The sequence below is a fragment of the Pseudophryne corroboree genome, chromosome 5 (genome assembly GCF_028390025.1).
Source record: "Pseudophryne corroboree isolate aPseCor3 chromosome 5, aPseCor3.hap2, whole genome shotgun sequence".
Lineage (NCBI taxonomy): Eukaryota > Metazoa > Chordata > Amphibia > Anura > Myobatrachidae > Pseudophryne > Pseudophryne corroboree.
In genome coordinates, this window is record NC_086448.1 from 267,971,295 (window position 1) to 267,992,948 (window position 21,654).

Genomic DNA, 21,654 nt, shown 5'->3' on the forward strand with positions numbered 1-21,654 from the left:
AGACTTGTCAATAATAGAAAGTACCCACTGAAGCTCCATCACTGAGGCTAGGAAATCTCAGTCGGAAAGCAGAGTCTTTGGCCTCGGCAATCCCACAAAATGGAGGTGACACACCTCCATTTTACAAAACAGAGATCATCGCCATCCCCTCCCAGCCCCCAATTGGATGTAGACTGACGCAGGGGGTGTGGTTCATCAAATCAACAGTATCTAGGTCGACAATGTTTAGGTCGACCACTATAGGTCGACAGTCACTAGGTCGACATGGATGGAAGGTCGACAGGGTTTCTAGGTCGACATGTGCTAGGTCTACAGGTCCAAAGGTCGACGTGAGGTTTAATTTTTTTTTTGGTGTCGTTTTCTTCGTAGAGTGACTGGGAACCCCAATTAGTGCACCGCATCCCCTAGCAAAGGCTCGCTTCGCTCGCCATGCTTCGGGCATGGTGCCTTCGCTTCGCTCGGCACAGGTTACCGTTCCAATCGTAGTCCACGTGGATCGTTAAGTATGAAAAAATTTAAAAAAACTACATTTAAAAAAAAAACTCATGTCGACCTTTAGACCTGTCGACCTAGCACATGTCGACCTAGAAACCCTGTCGACCTTCCATCCATGTCGACCTAGTGACTGTCGACCTATAGTGGTCGACCTAAACATTGTCGACCTAGACAGTGTCGACCTTCAGACCGGATCCCTGACGCAGGACCCATACTGCACATGCACAGTATGGGTCCAGCACATGCGCAGTGTACCAAACATCGGTACATTTTGCCTGTAGCCACAACAGCGTCGGGACCTAAATCAGGCCCAGGATCTTAAGTGGTGCTAGTAAGGTGTTGACTGGATCATTAATCACACAGAATATATCTTTAAAGGTTCTAAATTGTTCAATACCCAATATGAGTCAATCCTCCAGGCAGACTACTTACTGATATTCTCACCCCAGAATTATTGCTAGCCTTCCACCAACTTCAGGATAAAGAAGGTCTCCATTTCTCTGAGCATTTTAAGTGCCTTCAGATTATGCATTGGGAAGAGAGGCACATAAAACCACCAACATCATGTTCCATTCACCCATACAGCTTCTGAGTTGAGTAACCAACAGATGTACCATTTTCTACCTCAGCCTTATCAATGATTATAAAATGGCTTCCCTAGCACTTACATGTATCTAAGGGGATGGGGCACCTGCTTCTTACTTGCAGTGTAGTATTCCAGCTTCCCCTAACAATCTTAATAAAGCCCCTATGATGTCATGGCTGAGACCACTCTGTCAATATTTTGGGTCTGTAATGTAAAATATTTTCTGTCTTCTTTTTCTGAAGGTCACCTAGGGAACAATGCAATCTTCTTAAGATATTAGCTGTCCATTTGGGATCATTGCATGAGAATTTACAATTGACTGCTAATCCCCAATGTCCAATAATACCTTCCCCATGGATAATGACTACAGGACGTTCAGCAAATGGACCAAATATTAAATCAAATTCTTACCAGATTTTGGCATTCTTGTGTTTCAATTCCAAATAATACAGGATTCCAGCAATTCCAGGGCTCATCTGACAGTTGTTTGGAATATATACAATTTATACATCTATACTACTCCTTGCACATATCCCAATATAACCACAAAAACTGCATAAACATATATGAATATAAAGACGTAATTTCACATTTTTGTGGTTTATTTTTATCATAAAGCAAGACTTTGTAGTAGGACATAGGCAGGATATTGGCCCTGGCAGAATGGACTCAGAGAAAGGGCAGCCAACAGGTCTATATGTATCCAAAAGGAAACACCCGCAAACTCCTTTATAGGTGGAACCTGGACCCCACTCATCTACGGGCTGTATTTTGTATGCATCTATCATTGCGGGAGGGAATACGGACATGATGGCATCCTGTGGAATCCTGTGGAATATCTGGTGGTACTGTCCTAGATGGTGAAGCAATGGCAAGAGATTCACAACCTCAATCAAGTTATTATGGGCAACCAACTCCCCTCCTGCTCATCCTATACTCTCTTTGTGAATGGTGTACCTAGAAAAACTTCAACTGTTACTTACAGTACATAAATAAAAGGAATCTGTTATTAAATTGAAACATTCTTATGGGCCCTACACATTGGCCGAGGTGCCCGACGGCCGATGAACGACCCGGCGGCAGGGTGGGGGTGACGCGGGGAGTAAAGTTTCTTCATTCTCCCCGTCACCCAGCCCCATAGCCCTGCATGCTAATATGGATGAGATTGTCCATATTGGCTTGCATGCATAAACGAGCTGGCACCAACAATGAACATGCACGGGGCCACGCATCGTTCATCGTTGGTGCACACACACTGAAAGATATGAACAATATCTCGTTCATTAATGAACAAGATCGTTCATATTTTTCAGTGTAATCGGCCAGTGCATACGGCCCATAGGATTAATTTTCACAGTAATGGCTACATCATATACAGTGCTGTAAATGTCAATGTAAATTATGTGAACAGTATAGGTTATAGATGGGTCTGTTTTTATTTTTAAACATAGATAACAAAAAGAAGTGTTGGCAACCTGGGCTACCTGGTAGATTTGGGCTGCCGATAGCGTTTTAACAAATAATGTTGACTGTGGCTGAAATCTTTGACTGCCCTGTCATTTATTCAGGAATAAAAAATAACTACATTTAAAAGTAGTACTTAAAATACCCCGTTTTCTTTTCCACAACTTAAAAAACTAAGGATAACAGGATGCATTATTGCAGTATAGGATGCAGGATGACTGCTAGCATTACTGGAACAGGACCAAAGATGAAAGCCATTGACATTGTTCAAAGGCCCACAGCACAGAAGCTGTCAATACTAGCCAGAGTTGAGACTATGGGGGTCATTCCGAGTTGATCGCTAGATAAAAATGTTCGCTGCGCAGCGATGATGCAAAAAAATGGCATTTCTGCGCATGCGTATGCGGTGCAGTGCGCACGCGCGACGTACTTTCACAACAGCCGATGTAGTTTTACACAAGGTCTAGCAAAGCTTTTCAGTCGCACTGCTGGCCGCAGAGTGATTGACAGGAAGAGGGCATTTCTGGGTGTCAACCGACCGTTTTCAGGTAGTGTTCGAAAAAACGCTGGCCGGCCGAACGCAGGGCGTGTTTGTGACGTCAAGTCAGGAAATGAACAGTCTGAAGTGATCGCAAGCGCTGAGTAGGTTTGGAGCTACTCTGAAACTGCTCCATTTTTTTTTTGTAGCCGCTCTGCGATCCTTTCGTTCGCACTTCTGCTAAGCTAAAATACACTCCCAGAGGGCGGCGGCTTAGCGTTTGCATGGCTGCTAAAAACAGCTAGCGAGCGAACAACTCGGAATGACCCCCCATATTCCACCAGCTGTTATTTGACTTTGATGAGAAGAGGACAAGAATACAAGCTATTGAGCTGGAGTGTAGGTTTTAGCAGAGATTCATGAAACTTCTGATGATGAAACTAAAGCGTATACAGAAGCAGAAGATTAAATACAAGCACATACATTTTGCACAATTTATGTGAAAGATGCATCAATTTCACTTTCCTAGTAGAAAGCCACTATTTTTCAATGATTTGATCAAGGTATCTAGCTATTCTGGTTGTGTCCCTAAGAAAGACTTGAATCCTGTCAAAGGAGCATTTCAGTTCAGAAACTAAAGGACGTAGACAGCTGCTGCAGGATGATGGTGAGAATTTTGGCTGAAACCCATGCGTAGCAAAAACTCAGGATCTGATTGATGGAACTATGAGTAAAATTATTATAAACAAGTTACACAGTGGAAAGCAATGAGGCATAGCTATCTTGTTAAGGAAACAAAGAATGTAATGCTTCAGGGTTTTCTTTGTCCTCTCTAGTTACTGGATTGAGGGTGGTTATGAGAGTTGTATATCAACTGACGCATTTTATAGACTGCCCTCCGAAAATACAGTGAACTTTAGCCACACATGCCCTCTCATCTTCAAGGTGTAATACCACAGGACTTTCTTTTGTAAATCAGGAGTGGAAATACCTAATGCAGTATGTTACGAAAAATTTCAACAGCCGCTGTACCACCATTACAGGGAATCATTTAGGTAGATTCAAAGTACCCGTCCAATCCAAGAGTCGGAGCCATTTGCTGCCAATCTACAGTACAGCTCTTTAATAGTATGGAATCATGTGGAAGTGGGGTGTCAGGAGGGACTTCAGATTGTCTAAATAAGGCATCTGCCTTGATATTACATAGACCTAGTAAGTAGATCACATGATATGTGAATTTGGTGAAAATATTTGGCCTGTCAGTTTGTAGACCTGTGAATTCCAGAATGTTGTGTTCAGTGAGTACAGTGGCAGATATTCTGAGAACCTTCCAACATATTTTTCCATTCTTTAATAACTACCTTATCGACAATTCCAATAATTACTTCAGAATTCAGCATCTTTTAGAAAGGTACATGAGTGAAGAATCATCCTTGGGGGGTGGCATTCATGTGACCGACGGTCGGGAGACCGACGGTCACATGACCTCCTCCAGCATCCCGACCCCCACTATCCCGATGGTCGGCATGCCGACCAACATGGACTATTTCCACTCGTGGGTGTCCACGACACCCATAGAGTGGGAATAGAACCCGTGGCGACCGTAGGTCGCCACCGAGCCCGCAGCGTGGCGAGCGCAGCGAGCCCGCAAGGGGCTTGCTGCACTCGCCCCTCCCCGCCGGGATCCAGGCGTCGGTATGCTGCCGGGATCCCGGCGTCGGTAAGCTGACCGGCGGTCAGCCATACTACACCCATCCTTGGGTATTACCTTTGTGAATGGAAATCAACCATCAACCTCTAATTTAAAAGGACAGGAGAGGATCTGTTAATAATGGAGCAAATGAGAAAGCTTTCTTTAATGTCTCAATAGCAGTTCGAGCATTGGTGGCCCAGTTCAATATAGTACCTTTGTGAGTAAAGGTGTGTACACACGGAGCGATATAGCAGAGCGATTTTGACTACATAGTCAAAATCGCTCAGAAAGTAAGTGCATATCGCTCCGTGTGTACACAGGCAGTGATAGCGATGCGCGTCCCCGCCAGGTCGCTATTGCTGGGAAAAATAGACAGTGCAGGCAAGTCAATTTAGACTATGACGCTATAAAAGTTAGTTAAAATCGCTCATATTTTGTGTGCACAAGCAATTTTTCCCAGCGATAGCGATCTGATTCCTTCTAACCGCTCCCCACCGCCCATAGCTCAGTGCGCGGAGGCTGAAGAGGGAAGGGGCAGTAGCATTCAGGAACTCCAGGCACCTCTGGTGCCTGGCCAATTCCATCTGCTCTCCTCTCAGCCTAGCTACGAGGTGGGTATCGGTGGGAGAGATGCCGCAGTGAGTGTGTAGCCGAGACATGGCGCTGGCGCACATATGGGGGTGTCCGATGTCTATGTTTCTGTGTTTGCATCTATGGCGCCGAGTCTGTCCGGGGGAGGGGGGGTGGCGGGGATGCGCGCTGTGTTGACGCCGAGTATGTCCCTGTGTCCATGCTGACAGCCGGCGCACAGCACATGTGTAGGATGTGCAGTGTCAGGTCCGGGGTTGCTGTGCGCTGTCTGTAGCAGTGCGATGGCACCCAGTCCGTTCCCGAGGTCTGATGACAGCCGGCACAGGCCCGGGGGTAGGGGGGGGAGGAGGGTGCGCTGTCTGTAGCAGTGAGATGGCACCCAGTCTGTCCCAGAGGGCTGATGACAGCCGGCACAGGTCCGTGGGTAGGGGGGGGGGGAGGGGGGGGGGGAGGGGGCTGCGCTGTCTGTAGCAGTGAGATGGCACCCAGTCTGTCCCCGAGGGCTGATGACAGCCGGCACAGGCCCGGGGGTAGGGGGGGGGGGGGGAGGGTGCGCTGTCTGTAGCAGTGAGATGGCACCCAGTCTGTCCCCGAGGGCTGATGACAGCCGGCACAGGCCCGGGGGTAGGGGGAGTAGGAGGGTGCGCTGTCTGTAGCAGTGAGATGGCACCCGGTCTGTCCCCGAGGGCTGATGACAGCCGGCACAGGTCCGGGGGCAGGGGGGGGGGAGGGGGCTGCGCTGTCTGTAGCAGTGAGATGGCACCCAGTCTGTCCCCGAGGGCTGATGACAGCCGGCACAGGTCCGGGGGTAGGGGGGTGCGCTGTCTGTAGCAGTGAGATGGCACCTAGTCTGTTCCCGAGGGCTGATGACAGCCGGCACAGGTCCGGGGGTAGGGGGGGGGGGGGAGGAGGGTGCGCTGTCTGTAGCAGTGAGATGGCACCTAGTCTGTTCCCGAGGGCTGATGACAGCCGGCACAGGTCCGGGGCAGGGGGGGAGGGGGCTGCGCTGTCTGTAGCAGTGAGATGGCACCCAGTCTGTCCCCGAGGGCTGATGACAGCCGGCACAGGTCCGGGGGTAGGTGAGGGAGGGGGGTGCGCTGTCTGTAGCAGTGAGATGGCACCCAGTCTGTTCCCGAGGGCTGATGACAGCCGGCGCACGTGTGTGTGTTGATGGTTGTAGCTGGGGACACTGGTCATAGCTGTGACATGCCACCGGCGCACATGTGTAGTGTCAGGTCCGGGGTGGAGGGTTTAAAGGTTGTAGCAGTGAGATGGCGCGGAGTGTGTGTATTAGTGCTCTACCTGGCGCAAAGTGGATTAGCGCTCTACCTTGCGCTCTACCTCTCTGCTCAGCACCCAGCACTGGCTATCGCAGGGGTCCCGGCATTCGAGGACAGGGGTTCCATGTGTAAACATGGATCCCTTTTAATTCGTTTGGAGCGGGTTTTCGTGTTTTTATTTGTTTAATCCTGGACTGCCTACTGGAACGAAGAGGACCGAACTTCACCGGATAATAGGTGAGTATTTTGAGGTTTTTTTTTTTACAGGTACCCCTATTGGATTCTACTGGACAAGTGGACGTGATTCTCGGCGTGGGATGTAGGTAAGTAATCTGTCTCTCATTTTTACAGGTACCCCTATTGCAGCGGTGGCCAACCAGTGGCTCTTGAGCCGCATGAGGCTCTTTCTTTCTTTAAAAGTGGCTCCCAACACTCTAAATCATGTGACCACAACAGATACAGAAACTACTACACTCCAGCCAGACACGCAGCAGCACTACAGGGACTGAAAATTGAAGGAGCCAGATACTAGAGGCGAGACACCCACTGTCAAACAGAGAACACATTAGGGGCTGCAGCAATGGCACGACTTGGTGACACATGAGGGTGGGCTAGAGTGACACAAGGCGGAGCTGGCTGTAGTGACAGAGAAGGGTCCTTGCAGGAGTGACACTTGGAGGAGCTGACTGGAGTGATGAAGGAGGATGCTGGAAGTAGTGACACATGGGAAAGCTGGCAGGAGTGACACATGGGAGAGCTGGCTGGAGTGACATAGGGTGGTAGCAGGCGTGACACATGGGGGAGCTGGCTGGAGGGACACATGGGAGAGCTGGCTGGAGTGACATAGGAGGGTGGTAGCCGGAGTGATACATGGAAGAGCTGGCTGAAGTGACAGGAGGGTGTTGGCAGGAGTGACACATGGGAGACCTGGCTGGAGTGACATAGGAGGGTGGTAGCTGGAGTGACACATGGTGGAACTTAAATTTATTATGTGAATCTTTTTCAATTATTTTATGTGAAAGTGGCTTTTTCAATGGATCTGACTTTAAAATTTGTTATTTTATATCGTTCTGGCTTTTTCAATGTATTTTATACAAGGGGCGTGGTCTAGCAGGCACAAGGCCACATTCCATTTTTGCATGCGCGCCTTCGGCTCCATGTCGGCTCTTTGACGTACCTAACAAGGTTTTTTGGCTCTTTGTCACTGACTAGTTGGCCGCCCCTGCCCTATTGGATTCTACTGGACAAGTGGACGTGATTCTCGGCATGGGATGTAGGTAAGTAATCTGTCTCTCATTTTTAAAGGTGCCCCTATTGGATTCTACTGGACAAGTGGACGTGATTGGCGGCGTGGGATGTAGGTAAGTATGTGTGAGTGTAAGTGTGTTTAAATAAATTTTTACTTTCATGGTGTGTGAGTTGTGTTTTTATTTGGGTATTTCTTTTGTTGTGGAACTACAGGTACCAGCGGGTCCGTTATTTCCCAGCATGCTGGTACTTGTGGTTCTCAAAGTACCAGCATGCGGGGGAGGCTTGCTGGGACTTGTAGTTCCACAGCAAGAGACAATATTCTCTTTTTGTCACTTTGAAAGACTATCAGCCCCCCATCCACCGCCCAGGGATGGGGGGACAGCCTCGGGCTTCACCCCTGGCCCTTGGGTGCCTTGGGGGGTGACCCCTTGATTTAAGGGGTCCCACTCCCCCAGGATACCCCGGCCAGGGATGACTAGTTGGGGGGGTAATGCCACGGCTGAAGGGACCAGTATAAATGTGTCCCCCAGCTGTGGCATTATCTCTCTGGCTAGTGGAGCCCGGTGCTGGTTTTAAAAATACGGGGGAGCCCTACGTCTTTTGTCCCCCGTATGTTTGGAACCAGGACCGGACAAAGAGCCCGGTGCTGGTTATCTAAATACTGGGGAACCCTATGCATTTTTTCCTCTGTATTTAAACAGCTCGAGGCTGGTTATGCTTAGGAGGGGGGACCCCACGCAATATTTTTTTAAAACTTTTAACTATTTAAATACTGTACACAATGAAGCCCTGCATAGATCTCACTGATCTGGCTGGGCTTCATTGTGTAAAGTCTGGCAGTGTTTTACTATTCACACCCATAAAACACTGCTGGCAATACAAATTACACTGACATTGATGAATTTGAGTTGAAAAAACAGGGTAGTTTAGAAAATGACTATGTTTTTTCTCAAAAAGTTGCATTCTCACACTGCCGATGTCAGCCGAGATTGATCTCGGCTGAAATCGGCAGAAATGAGAATGTTAGTAAATAATATACCCCTTTGTCCAAATCACTATCTCTTTCTCTCTCTGCCTCTATGTCCCTGTCTCTCTTCCTGTCTATCTCTCTCTGTCTCTCTGCCCGTCTCTGTCTTTCCCTGTCTCTCTTCCTCCGTCTCTCTCACGAATCCCAGTGGCTGTACCAAGTGTCCAAAAAGTCGTCTGTCGAGAGGCCGTCGTTCAGTGTACGGACGCCGGCATTCCAATCGCAGCAATGCCGACAAGGGTGCAGAGAGTACCGTAATCTCCCTCCCTTACCCCTAACCTTTCCACTCTGTACCCTAACCTTAACTCCCCCTTACCCACAGCCTAAACCTATCCCTAACGCCCCCTCTCCGCAGCCTAACCCTAACCCCCCTCCCTGAGTGTGCCTAACCCCTCCTCCCGCACGCTAAGCCTGTGCATACTTAGGATCCTGACCTTCGGGATATCGTCGTCGGGATCCTGATCTCCTTGGTATGCCGGCATTGGTATTCTGCATGCTGTGGCAGGGCTGGCTCCAGGCATGTTCCAATAGAGTGGCCGCGCAGGGCGCCACCCTTAAGGGCCGCCGCATGCTAGCACCGCCATATTGGAGCCTGCCTGGAGCCAGATCCTGCAGCAGTGCTGTGTGTGCTGACGAGGGGGAGTGCTGTCGATGGGACAAAGCTAAGCTACTCTGTGCGCACTGTGGCACCGCACAGCGCGCACAGAGTAGCTTTGCTTTAGTCCACCCACAGCACTCCCCCTCATCTGCACACACAGCCACTGCTGCAGGACACTCCCCCACTCATCCCCTTATTTAAATGAGATAGCCAAAATCTCCCATAGCCAAAATCTCTTGCACACTTAGTAAAAATCTCTGGGAAAGTTAGTCAAAATCTCCTACTGCCAGTTCAAGGAAAATCTCTCAGTCAAAATCTCTCATAGTCAAAATCTCTCCGTGTGTATGCACCTTAAGGGCTTTGAGTAGTAGAATGATCTTTGAAAAGTTGCAGATAACCACCAGAAATAATATGCATACCTCACAAACCACTATATGGCCCCTCTTAATGTATGCTTGCCATCACCTGTGCTGAAACACCTTTCTTATCCATTAACCTGTTGAAAACAGGTGGCAGCAATCATAAATTAAGAGAAAAGTCCTGAAACAGAGCATTTTGTCCCTCCTACAGAGGGCCATGTTGGGAGGTATGTCTAGTGTGTACTGATGACTGCTGTGCCACAGGCAGCCCATGGCACATCCACTCACCAAGCAACTACAGCAATGAAAACCGCAGCTGTGGCTTCTGTCTCCTGAGTCCCGATCACCGTGTGGCCAGCAGTGATCTGGCAGCCCGCAGCACCCGGTTATTGTAAGGGTGCCATATCCTACCTCTGTCCGCTGTCTGTTTAACCTGTGGCTGCCTTTCTCCAACGCCTCCCAGTCCTGACGTCTCCCTCTTTCGCATCCAGGTCCTGCTGACTGATCCTGATCCCCAGCCCCACTGACTGATCCTGGCCCCCAGGCCCCAGCCCCGCTGACTAATCCTGGTCCCCAGACTTACCCTAACTGTATTCCCTACTCCCACAGCCTAACGTTCCTGCAGCCTAACCCTAACCTTCCCCTCCCACAACCTACACCTTACCATACCCCCCAGCAGCCTAACCCCAACCGTCTCACCTCTTCCCCGCAGCCTAACCCTAACCGTCTTCCCTTTTCCCCACAACCTATCCCTATCCACCACCCCCTGCAGCCTAACCCTCACCCTACTCAAATAGGCGCCACCTCATTAATGTGTTCCCAACTCTCAAGAGAAAATAATATAAAATGAATATACATTCCTTATGGTCGTTCCATGAATCTCTTCATCCACATCGAGATATAGCATATAATTAACTCCACATGTGGGAAGAAACACATAAATTTTTCATGTGTAGTACAATAAATTTAATGTGACATCATATAAAAATAACATAAAAACATGTGTTCCACGGTGATGTCCCTGAGGGACTGAACAATTACCAGATTGGATGGAGAACTGATGGAAAGCAGTTCTCAATCAAGCTCTTATTAATTGGTCCAAAGGGAAAGCCACCCGGCTAGGCAGAAACTCAGGAACAATACTGTCAATCTGGCTAGCATCCAGTACCTTCAGGGTGGCTCCGGAAACCAGGGTCCTCTGACACAGTTCACCAACGCGTTTCAACCCTTTTTAGCTGGGTCTTTCTCAAGGCAGTGCCTTGAGAAAGACCCAGCTAAAAAGGGTTGAAACGCGTTGGTGAACTGTGTCAGAGGACCCTGGTTTCCGGAGCCACCCTGAAGGTACTGGATGCTAGCCAGATTGACAGTATTGTTCCTGAGTTTCTGCCTACCCGGGTGGCTTTCCCTTTGGACCAATTAATAAGAGCTTGATTGAGAACTGCTTTCCATCAGTTCTCCATCCAATCTGGTAATTGTTCAGTCCCTCAGGGACATCACCGTGGAACACATGTTTTTATGTTATTTTTATATGATGTCACATTAAATTTATTGTACTACACATGAAAAATTTATGTGTTTCTTCCCACATGTGGAGTTAATTATATGCTATATCTCGATGTGGATGAAGAGATTCATGGAACGACCATAAGGAATGTATATTCATTTTATATTATTTTCTCTTGAGAGTTGGGAACACATTAATGAGGTGGCGCCTATTTGAGTAGGATCAGATATTGTTGCCTGTTTGTATATTTTAAAAGTGTTTTGAAGAGTCACTTTTCTTTCCTGGTTCACACTCTACTTGGCTGCCCGTTACTTGTTTGCGCAGAGATTCATTATCCATAACACTATATCACACATTTGTATTCTAACCCTCACCCTAACCTAACATACTGTAGTAAACTGTTTTCTTTTATTAAACTATAAACATTTTTTTTCAGAAATGTCCCCAAAATTGTAAATAGTCCCCAGAATAGTAAATAGTCCCAAAACTAGTAGATTTTTTATAATGTTTAATCACACCTGTCCCCTTAAGGACAGGCCACCTTTTGAGTGGCCACGCCCCCTTTCCCAGCACACGCAATAATACACCGTGAAGGAGTGAACACTAAATTCCTTTACATCTTTCATACCCTCACTTCAAACTTCCTACTTCGACCACTGGCTTTCATATCATTGGGAGGAGGCCAACCAGTAAAGGCTTTCATTTTATTTGGATTCTCCTTAATGCCATAAGCAAGAAGTGATTTATCCCAAGAATTCAACTGTAGAAACACACACTTCTCTGTTGGCTGCCTGAGGCGATCTAATACTAAACACACGTTTCTGTTGTTCCTTGAGCTGTTGAGAAATAAATTAATATGTTGTCTAGAGAAATAACAACAGCATGATCCAACAAATCTCTGAATACATCATTGATGAAGTGGTAGAAAATAGCTGGTGCATTACACAATCTGCATGACAAAACTGAGTATTCAAAGTGTGTATATCTTGTGCAGAAGGCTATTTTCCAATTTTCATGACCACAGACACATAATAAATAATTTGGACCTCAACAATCTAATTTTCTGAGCTAATTTGCAGTTCTGATTCTCTCTGCTAGCTCAGGAGTAAATGGCAGTGGGTGTCAGTTTCATACTTTGACCTAGATGCATTTAGTTGGCAACAGTGGCATATTGTATGCCAGCAAATTTTTTGAGTGAGGAAAGACAGAGTTTTTGAAAAGGGGACAGTGTGAGGGGTATACTTGACAACAGAGATACCATGAAGGTGTTACGCCGGTCACAATACGGACGCCGGGATCCCGGCATCTGAAAATCACGATGTTCGGCATGCTGACCAACAGGTACTATTCGCACTTGTAGGTGTCTACGACACCCATAGAATGGGAGTATAACCTGTGGCGAGAGTAGCGACCCCGCAAGGGGCTTCGTTCCGCTCACACACACACACACCAGGCGGACATCCGACAGCCGGGATCCCGTTGTCGGTATTGTGACCGGCGGTCTCCTGACCGCCGGTCACACATACCCAACGCCTATGAAGTGCCTAAGCTGACAATACACAGAGAATTTGGGGTAAAGTGTAGGGCACCTGATACGCAAGGAAAGGTAAATGCCCCCAATCCATAAGGTCTTCAACTAAATACTAGCCACATTCGGTAGACTATCCAAGACAAAGAGAAGGTTCCAAACGGGTAAAAAGGGTATAATAGTCTAGGATAATAAGGGGATTGGATTGACAGGTGGCATTTACAAGTCTAGGAAAACTGGGTGGGATCCTGAACAGACGTATGCTCTTTAAGTATCAAGTCATATATCAAACAATAAATCAAACCAACATATTGTAATATAACTCAGTTCTAAATTAAAGAAAGATATATGCTGATCATCAGTGCCACCAACCAGCAGATGAATCGGGACCACAGCTGTATGGCCCGCATTACCGCTGTTACCACTGACAACTGCTGTTATACCTGTTATCCTTAATAAATCTGTAAGCCCTGTTAAGGACAACCAATCTGCTCTAAACTCTATTGCACAATTCCGCTGGAGCCTATTGTTAACCTCACAGGTTCTACACCAAAAGGACACATCAACAGATCTTTGATCAACATGCCTTTAATACGGTAGGTAGTTACGTGACCGCCTGTCAGGAGACCGCCGGTCACAATACCGACACCGGAATCCCGCCCCCTTACAGTCCCGACATGCCGGCCAACAGGGACTATTGTCCATGACACCCATAGAGTGGGAATATAACCTGAGCCCGCCACCGAGTCTTCAGCGTGGCAAGCACAGCGAGTCCGCAAGGGTCTTCGTTCCGATCAACCCCCCCCCCCCCCCCTTCCCCGGCATCTGCAAGCCAGGAGACCGCCGGCCGTGAATACCCAACTGGTTATGTCTATGTTCCCTTCGTGATTAGGACCAGGAAGTGACAGCACGAGAGGGCAGTAATTAACTTCCGCCCTTAGAGCACCTAAATGTTTTCTCCGTTCGTTTGAGGTTATTTAGTTTTTTTCTATGCACCATTGGACCCTTGTGGGCTCGCTTCGCTCACCACGCTTCGGGCTCGGTGTCTCGCTTCGCTCGTCACAGGTTACAATTCCAAATGGTTTGTGACATGGACCCAGGGGCTTATGGGAAAAGTCCTCTCCACGAAGGGAAACTAGACGCTACCCTAATACTATTGAATACATTTGCATCAAGAAAACTGCCTACATTTCACTGCCAGTAACTTTCTGCTTGAGACTCCTGCTTCAAGTTTTCCTCATAAATCTCTAATATCAAAATTAAATGTATTGGCTGTACATATATGTTGACATGTCAGACTGACACAGTACTAGCTACTTTATTATTATGCCGGCAAAAACATCTCTTCCAACGCAGAGCATTTATACACGTCGTTGTCATTCACAAGATGCCGCATCAGGATGCAGGATATTGCTAGCAACGCTTAGTGTTTTCCACCAAGCTGCTCTCAATAAAGTTGTGCAGCAGAAACAGCAGCAGCTGACAGGCAGACACTCCTACAGGTCTAACATGATTGGCTGTTTTTATGGCCACGCCCATTCCTTGGTGTGAGGCGTTTGCCAGTGCTCAGACACGCCCGCCTGTGTGGACGTCACGGAAGGGCGGGTCTCCTGGCGCTCAGTGCGGCTGCGCAGCGAAATCGCTGTTGTCCTGCAGTCGCTCTGCTCACAATAACAGCAGCGGCAGCAGTAGCAGTTCCATCATGCTGGCGAGCGGCGGTGCCAGTCCCAGCCCCAGCTACTGCCGCGCAATGGGAGAGCGACAATAACAGAACGGCATACTACGGGGCCTGGCGGATACACCGCTGCCAGCGCGATTCATCTCTATCAACCGATCCAGGAGGACGTGCCCCGCCACCACCCTGCCTCACCCGCCGATCCGCACTGTCCGGCCACCCGCTGGAGAGACCTGGCTGCCCCGGCCCTCCCTTCTCCTCCGGCCCTTGGATGTAAGTGAGCTGCAGCCCTCCCTCTCCGCAGCGGCCGCCCTGTCCCCCTCCTCCCTGTGCGGCGGCGGTGGCGGACCCCCATGTTCGCGGCGCCGGAGCCGTGTGCCCCTGCTATAGGGGGTGTCTGTGTGCCCCTGCTTTTGGGGGGGTGTCTGTGTGCCCCTGTTTTTGGGTGGGTGTCTGTGAGCCCCTTCTTTTGGGGGGGTGGGGTGTCTGTGAGCCCCTTCTTTTGGGGGGTGGGGTGTCTGTGAGCCCCTTCTTTTGGGGGGTGGGGTGTCTGTGTGCCCCTGCTGTGGGGGTGGGGTGTCTGTGTGGCCCTGCTGTGGGGGGTGGGGTGTCTGTGTGGCCCTGCTGTGGGGGGTGGGGTGTCTGTGTGGCCCTGCTGTGGGGGGTGGGGTGTCTGTGTGGCCCTGCTGTGGGGGGTGGGGTGTCTGTGTGGCCCTGCTGTGGGGGGTGGGGTGTCTGTGTGGCCCTGCTGTGGGGGGGGGGGTTTGACTGTGTGCCCCTGCTGTGGGGGTTGCATGACATGGGCACCTCCATTCAGGACCTACTATGTTCCAGTGCCCACGGCTGGGTGAGATTAGTGGATGCATTTATGTGTCATCTTTTATCTTGTATCCTGCAGGTATGTCATAGGTGGACGTATGGTACTTCATGCCTGAGATATGCGCAGTATGATTTATGCAAGGAATGTGCCACTGATGTGTAATACATGCAATCAAAGTAAGCCCTGTGGCATGGGTAGTAGGGACTATAATAAGATTATGCATATTGATTGTGTGTAATATATACACTATTTGGCTATGTTGGTATGTATTGCGTGTACAAATCTGTGCTTACTATGCATGTCCAGGGACATGGCATAGGTGTGGTGATCAGATCACTTAGTGATGAACAGATTGTGTTTACCCATCTGCTGCTGACAGTGTATTTCAGGGCTTGTTCTGCAAAGGCTGTCCATTCACATTGTTGCTGTTTGGTGTCCTTGCTGGGTGGCAGACTGCTGCCTTGCTTGGAGCATACACTATTTCCCATGACTGCACACTTCAATAGCGACAGATGCAGATCTGATGCAAGATCTCCATTATACAGTATATGTTTGTGCCTTATGTAGATACCTGTTATTGTTTGTGTGCTACATACATCATTTATACACACTCATTGTTTTATCACGATACACAAATTTCACTTTTGTTTCTGTTTTTAGGAATCATACTTTATATATACAAATCTTAAGCTGCAGTGTATTCTTTCTGCACAATTATTTCTTGGTATCTGCTGCAACATGTACAGTAAATAGGCTGATCCGCTTCCTGAAGTAAAGTGTCTCTTTTGGTAAATAGTATTTTGTGTATATTTTTAAAATGCAGATAGAGATTGATATATAACCACTTGTAGATACTGGGAGGAAAAGTAGCTTTTGGGTCTCCTGCACCAATGCAAAGTGCTGCTTAATTGTTTATAAATGGATTGTAGGAATAATTAAAGGGTTTTTTTTGTGTGTGGTAATCCTGTTTATGTATGTAGTTGGACTTTTGATCAGTAATACACTAGACAGGAAATTAACTTAGAAGACTCAACAGTACTTAAAATAAGGAGATTAAAGCCTAGTGACATGAAGACTTTCATCTGTAAAATGCAGTTAGTATTCTTGTATGCCACAAGGCCTTAGGTTTTACTTCTAATATATCCTCTGAAAAATCGATGCTGATTTTGTGTAATGTCAAAAACCTGTACAGAGTAATCTTGTGTGGTACGGCTGTCAGGGGCACAGTTTGTCCACAGTGTGACTTGAGACTGCAATTTTAGAATAGACTTTCTTCTTGGTTTTTGAGGGCAGCGAAGTCTCAGACATATCGTATGGTGGAAAACCCATGCTGAAAAGTGTGCTTCCTTTTATAAAATATGCATTCCTTTGTAATTAAATGGCGCATCTCCGCCTAGTGCGCTTATCTTTTCTGAATTTGCATTTACACAAACGTATATTGTACTTATGTCATCATTTGTTGTTGTTTATCCTTGTGCAGTAGTAGTGGCTTGTTAGCGTTTGATATTTTAATATGACTGGGCGATTTGGATGATGAACGATTTTTTGCATACACACTGAATGATTTGTATGAACGATTCGACATTGCAAACATCTATATCATCCAAATTGGCTAGCATGAATAAACGTTGATGACTACACACTGAACGATATTAACGATATATCGGTCATTTTTCAAGTATATCGCTGATATCGCTATAAAATATCTATAAGCATGTAGGGTCATTTAGAGTCCTGTCATTTCAAGTTGATAAGAATTAATTCAGAGCATGGAACGTGAAAATTTAAGTCTGCATACTTCACATAAATATTCTGTATTTCATGTTCTAGTATCTTAATCAGTGCTTGTATAATTAGTCCTTTGTATGTACAAATACAGATTTTTGAGTATTTGCACATTGTAAAAATGTTTATTTTTAACGGGATACTTTCATCCAGTCATAACTTATATCATAGGGTCATAAGTTTTTTATAGGGGCTTGTGTATTTGACAAAAGAGAGGAACCCTTTATCATGTTAGTACTCTTTCCGTGTTAAATCTGTCCATCCTTTTACAGCTCCATTGACATAAAGGTGGAGCCTTTAAAGGGGCCAATACATCTGGCAGGTATCAGGACAGTTCCCTGTCTAGCAGATGATTGGGGAAATCCGAAATCCTTGATTCGCCAATTCTGACCAAAAAAAAAGTCCGGCAGCAGCGAATCTGGGACTTTTAACATGCTGATTGGCAATCATTAATGTGATCAGATCAGCTGAATGGGGAATCGCAGCTCTGGTTCATGACCTGCACATAGGGCGGAATTCAGTCTGCTGAGGCTATCCAATTAGCCCTGAAAGCTGGCACTATTGGGGATATTTTTTTTTACCTGCCCAGAGGTGGGTGAAAAAAAATCCCCAATAAATGACCTGTTTTCGCAGCCGCGAAAACTCCATGTATCCAGCAAATTATCCAGGATCCTATGTGTTTTCTCTCAAAAACGTGTTGGGTTTTTTTGAAGGTAAAATTTACCATATCGCAATAAAGACCGCTTTTTTTTTTGGGGGGGGGGGGAGGGGGGCAATTGAATTCACCCTTGCTCTGTATTACATAGTGGCTACAGGGGGTGATTTAATTCTCCGCTATGACACGTCATGGTGTGAGCAAAAAGTAACATTGTTTAACTTGCTGTAATATAAGTGTGGAGGCTGCAGTGGGACCTTGCACTGAATTGAATCTGCCTCATAGGTGTTGTATGATGTTTGGCAGTAATCAGATTGACACGAGAATGTCAACAGGGTCGAATTATTTACATTCACCATGTCTACCCTGATACATTGACATAGGATGAATTGTTGACTAAACGTTTCTGGTGGACTAGTAAGGGTTTTTATTTATTTATTTTTTTAAACCTTCTCTCGGCAGCAGTGTTGGCTCCTGCGTATTCTTCTGGGTTCCAGTGGCCATTTTGCACTCACTTTCGTTGCGGACCTCTGATGCTCCGTGTTTCTCCCGCTGACCTATGCGCCCCCCTCCAAAAGCATAACCCGAACCTTCCTCTGCAGCCCAGCTGTCCCATTTGTAGCTTAACCCTGACCGTTGGCATCCTGAAACTACTGACCTTTTACATGGCAACATTTCAGATGTCGGGATTGTGACCTGTTGACAGTTTGAGGATATTGGTGCCTGTCGGTATTATGACATTGTGGCCTAGACTTTCTGAATGACTACACTGTTGCTGTCAACCATTCAACCGTATAAGCCATAGACATTCTGGTGGCATTTAAGCTCTTTACCATGAGGTGCCAAGAAAAATGAGTGAAGCTCTATTAGCATGTAGTGTCATTACGGCTGTCCTGGAGGTGCCCAACAGCACATCGGCAAGCATTCAGATGACCCGTAGGGGTAAAGTCAGTTGCTCATGAGGTCCCACTACTCGCCATCCCGGGTATTACATTAAGTGATGCCGCTTAATTTTGTGTACATGCATAAAAACTTATAGTATATGATGAGATTACAACAGACACTTACAATAAGGATGGATGTCTGGAACTGATCTGCAGAGACAAGCCCAGGAAGCTGGATGCCACCATCAATCACTAAGAAGGGGCTTCCACAGTTTGTAATCTTCAAAGAGAGGTCCATGAGGCAAATGATCACAATAGATTGCAGTCTGGTTACTACTAATGAAGGCTGCTTATGATTATAGCACTCCAACCCCCTCCCCACCCAAACCATTTAACCAGTGTCATGCAGAATCTCCATACTGATTTTATGTGCTTTATTTTGTGTTCATTTTAGCTAATCTGACATGATGGCTCCCATGTGATCTAGCATGTAAAAATGCACACAGGTATTCTAGCTAAAGAAAAGGCATGACATTTTTTCCATACAGAAAATAATTATTTTTGGCAGGTGAATTTGGCCATGGCTAGTATTAGCAGCGCTAGAAAAGAACTGCATGGAAATGTGATTATTTTAAACACACAAAACAAACTGTGTGATCTCAGATTTACACTGATATTTGTAACTTTAGTGACTGGTTAGATATTTCTTAAAACACACAATTAAACCCACTATAGATACTTTCCTGACGTATGTGCTACAGTTGAATTGCTGAAGTTAAATATTTTAATTTCCTTAAATGTCCTGAAGTTTCTTAAATGGTCCTAACTACGAAAAAAAAAAAAGCCCTGTGAGACTCTGCTAGTGTTTTTTCTTTGAGTACATTTTTGCTTAAATTGCGTCATAGTTGCAGTGTGCCTAGGGCACACCAGGAGACTGTGCTGATTAATTTGATTTGTGACACTTGTATATCTGTGTGTGACTGAGGGCCTGATTCAGAGATGGACAGAATTACACAGCGGCACACACAAGCAGCTTTGCGATTCTGTCCATCAAAATGCACATGCAGCATGAGGAGTCTATTGAATATAGACACCTCTTGCATTGCATTTGCTGTACATATATATGTTACGATGGGTTGCAGGTTTGGCCAGGCTGCTTACGCGGAGGCTTACTCAGCCTAGTCGGTTCTTGTCAGTTTGTGAGGCCAGGAAATATTAATGCAGCCACGCAGACCCTGGCCTTGTCCATCCCGGAAAGCGGGGGCGATGCCCCGTTTCCGGGAATGCTGTCCATGAACGCCCACTCTCCGCCTCCCACACACTGTATCTTGTCAATCGAGCTGTGGCTCGGAGGGCTGCGCATGCGCAGTCCCCCCTCCATTGGAGATGTGTGCTAACCATCGGGTTAGCGTGCATCTCTGAATCTGTTCCATTGATTCAGTCACACACAATATGCAAGTGTCATAAATCTAATTAATCAGTACAGTTTTCTGGTGCATCCTAGCCGCTTTGCATTGCGACTAAGATGCATTTTCGGCAAAAAGACGCTTTATGCTAGCAGAGTTGCTCCCAACTAGCAAGATTATACATGTGTACAACAGTTTTTTTAGAAAAAAATATTATCTGTCTGCTTTCCCATAATGCTCTTAAGCTAAGTCTGGAATTAATAACATCATATGGTTACATGCTTTAACAACGGGCACTTGCAGATTCCCTGGGGCATCATGGTAACTGTGGAGTCTCTGTTTTGCTTGTGGTTAGGGGTGTAAATAACATCTTGGGACCACTATACCCTGCAATTGAAATTTCCAAATATAAACCATTCAGTGTGTTAAGCTGATGTTCCACTGCAGCTCTGATAAAAGTATTACAAATATTCTCTCACCAAATACACACAGCTGAAGATTCCCCCATATCTTTCCGACTGTTTCCTGATGGGACCTGATACAGTTCAAAAAACTGACCATTCATTTGTCCAAGATACTGTAGCATGGTTAGCATTCCTACATCTCACTGGTGTTCAGGCCAGTCAAGTTCTACCACTCTATCCTGTGCAAACCATTTCTTTGATGGGCCTCTCTATGGTTGTGTCTATGTTGCCTTCGTGCAAAGGACCTGGACGTGACATAACGAGTGGGCAAGAGACAACGTCCGCCCTTACAGCTCCTAAATGTTTTCTTCGTTCTCCGTTTGTTTGGGGGATTTTTTTTTTTCTATGCAGCATTGGACCCTCGCGGGTTCTCATCGCTCGCCACGCATCGGGCTCGGTGTCTAGCTCCGCTCGCCACACTTTTCTATTCCAAATAGATTGTGACATGGACCCAGGGGGTTATGGGAAAGGTCCTCTGCACGAAGAGAATCTAGACGCTACAGCCTCTCTATGTGCATGGGGACATTAATGCAGAAACAGCAATGGGCATTTCCCACATTGTAACAATTCTGTGTAATCGTGGAGTGTTGTGGAGAGCTATTTGTCAGGTAGTAAATGTTAGCTGCACTATGCATATATTGTCGGTTATCTTTACTGAAATATATTTTATATTAACAACAAATTACATTGTAGTACCGTATTTGCCGGCGTATAAGATGACCCCCAACATTTCCACTCAAAATATAGAGTTTGTTATATACTCGCCGTATAAGACTACCCCCTCTTCCGCACACCTTCCACACACCAAATAAAACGTAAAAGAACATCAGATTGTAAAATGTATAAAAGTATACCCCTGTGTGCATTTATTGTTACCGGTTTCACATGAGTGCCATTAGTATTAGTGCCATTACAGTACCTGTCATTGTCACCATTGTACGGCCACAACGCGACCACAGCGCCTCCGGCCAGTCCCTGCATCTCCCTGTAATTGGCACTAGTGCGCAAGTCCGCATGTGCAAGCTCTGCGTAGACAAGGGGCGGGCCACGCTGATGACCCGCCGCGGCCGCACTGGATACCGCGCGATACTGGATGGTATGTAGAATGAGG

At 46.7% G+C, this 21,654-nt stretch overlaps 1 protein-coding gene across 1 annotated transcript in view; it reads left to right on the forward strand.

Annotated features, from left to right (window-relative positions):
* The first annotated feature begins 14,428 nt into the window (after positions 1-14,428).
* Positions 14,429-21,654, forward strand: part of SNRK (SNF related kinase) — a 114,549-nt gene continuing 107,323 nt past the window's right edge. Inside the window, exon 1 of the mRNA XM_063922316.1 lies at positions 14,429-14,802. The gene's annotated coding sequence lies outside the window, so the exon portion shown is untranslated. The remainder of the gene's footprint in view (positions 14,803-21,654) is intronic.